The 2,500-nt window shown below is 45.2% G+C and overlaps 1 protein-coding gene across 1 annotated transcript in view; it reads right to left on the reverse strand.

The window, feature by feature from the left end:
• Positions 1–2,500, reverse strand: part of LOC110654457 (probable cytochrome c biosynthesis protein) — a 5,310-nt gene that overhangs the window by 508 nt on the left and 2,302 nt on the right. Inside the window, 1 exon segment of the mRNA XM_021810462.2 lies at positions 1–2,500. This exon segment is cut by the window's left edge and continues 508 nt beyond it; it is cut by the window's right edge and continues 2,102 nt beyond it. The gene's annotated coding sequence lies outside the window, so the exon portion shown is untranslated.

Consider the following 2,500-nt stretch of genomic DNA (forward strand, 5'->3'; position numbering starts at 1 on the left):
CCCCGCCGACCAGCTTTCGGTTATTTCCTGGAGTGCCAAACCAGTAGACCAATAATCCATGTTCCTAGTGAGCCAAGTGGAAGCAATCAACAGGCTATTCATTAGTTTTAGTTTGTTTTTTGAATTCCAAGGGAACACAGCGCTTACTCTCTTTAAGCCCCAGTTCAACGATCAATAGTAGTTTCCAACCCCGGTGGAAAGGCTACTTCAAAGCCCTAACTAACTAATTGGGTTAGAAACCGCAGGAGCAGCTTTCCCATCCCTAGTAGTATCCGCTGTTCCTATACTATTTCGAAGAAAGAGTGGGCCCCTACCCTCAAAAAGTAGCACCTGCTATTGGATAATAAACCTCTCTTGCCACGTAAAAAAACGGAAAGAAGAACCGTCCCGTCCAACCCCTTGTATATCGATCGGAAAGAAGCAGTTGCAAATGCTATCAGTGGTTCTTCCTTCCTATCCCATCCATCTATAAGAGTTGCTTGATTCGCCTCCATCTCTAATAGGACTGGACTAAGTTCGGGCAGATCGGAGTCTCATTTCAATGAGTTTTGGCCCACCCACCTCTAAGAGGAGGGAGAAGTTCCCAGCTATAGTCACTGCCATGCCCCCTTTTAAAAAGCCTCGTCTTGAGATCAGATGCCCTTGCTCGACTAGTAGCAGGCAGAGCCTGCCTATCATCTTTTTGATAATTCAACATCCAGTATTTCATACTGCCTACTCCCACCTCGAACGAGAAAGAGATCTAAGGCATCTTTGAAGAAAGTCAAGCAGGAATAGATGGCCTGCCCCTAGCTCTAAATAATCTCTATACTTTGCTATCACAGGAGTGCTTTCATTCCCTGCCACCCGCTTCTATAATTGGCTGTTCCTTATCGGCATCTCAAGAAAAAATCTTTCATGATCCATTCCGGAATTGGATAGAGAATAGTTGGGATATTCCACTGGGAGGGAGAGGCGGGGGTGACATCAGAAGTAGGATCGTCGAACGGATAGCAGCATCCCTTTCTCGATGAAGTTCTGCACGATTTGGTTAGTTTAGAAGTCAGCCTGAACTTACTTTGAAGTCTTTGCTCAGCCCGAGCATTCCTACCTTGCCTCGAGCGCTAGGCAATTATCCAAACAAAGGATGGGTGGAATGAGGCTTCAAACCCGGGGCATCAAAGCCTTTTCGGCAATCAATGTATAGACCAGTAATTTCGTAGTATAGTAAACAGGCACAACATCACTGTCAAGGGCATTCTTCTGAGGCAAAAAGCAAAGAGTTGGACCTTCGGAGGTTAATTTCTTTCTTAGATGCTGTGTGCAGCTGCCTTCCAACTATCGGAAATCCGTTCCAGTACGGGCGCTGGAGTTCCTTAATGCAGCTGGTGGTCTTATAGTAGAGTGATCCACGGGTAGTTATCTATGAGTTGAGCAATGCCTTCACAATCATCACCTGTTATGACAATGTCATCAACATAAACTATCAAATAGATGCATTTGCCATGAGAAGAATGCCGGTAGAATACTGAATGATCTGCCTCACTTCGAAGCATCCCAAACTGTTGGACAACAGTACTAAACCGACCAAACCATGCCCTCGGGGATTGCTTAAGACCATAAAGAGATCGACGTAATCGACACACTAATCCAGTCTCCCCCTGAGCAACAAACCCTGGTGGTTGCTCCATGTATACCTCTTCAGCCAATTCTCCATGCAAGAAGGCATTTTTGATGTCCAACTGATGAAGAGGCCAATGAAACATAGCTGCCATAGAGATAAGTAGGCGAACAGAAGCAATCTTCGCCATCTGGTCCGACCTTAACTGTAAACACCCAACGACATCCAACTGCAGTTTTACCCTGCGGTAATGGAACTATCTCCCAGGTACCATTAGTATGAAGTGCAGTCATCTCCTCAATCATGGCTTGGCGCCAACCAGGATGAGACATTGCTTCTGACACAGTCTTAGGTATTGGGACAGTAGATAAATTGGAAATGAAAGCATGGTATGAAGGGGACAAACGGTGATAACTCAAGAAATTATAAATAGGATAAGGGTTACGAGTGGATCGAGTACCTTTCCGGAGAGCAATAGGAAGATTAGCATCGTCTGTTAAGGGCTCAACCGGTGCAGGAGATGATGTTGAAGCAGGCAATGAGTCACTGGGAGTTGTCTGTGGACCTGTATCAAGAGAAGAAAGATCAATTGGGTTAGCAGGTGGAGGATTTGGGTGAGGCCGTCTTGAGTAAACCCGAAGAGGAGGAACAATCTTCGGAGCAGGAAGAGTAGGAGTGGGAAGAGCTGTAGTGATGGCATTTTGGTTAAGTGTGTTTGGCGAGAAATATGGAGAAGTTTCGAAAAAGGTTACATCTGCTGAAATAAAATATCTGTTTGTAATGGAATCATAGCACTTGTAACCTTTTTGGAGACGGGAGTACCCCAGGAAGACACATTTGGTGGATTTTGGTTGAAGTTTGTCTTTCCCGGGAGTGAGATTTTGAACAAAACTGGTACAC

This window comes from Hevea brasiliensis, chromosome 5 (genome assembly GCF_030052815.1).
Source record: "Hevea brasiliensis isolate MT/VB/25A 57/8 chromosome 5, ASM3005281v1, whole genome shotgun sequence".
NCBI classification, from domain to species: Eukaryota; Viridiplantae; Streptophyta; class Magnoliopsida; order Malpighiales; family Euphorbiaceae; genus Hevea; species Hevea brasiliensis.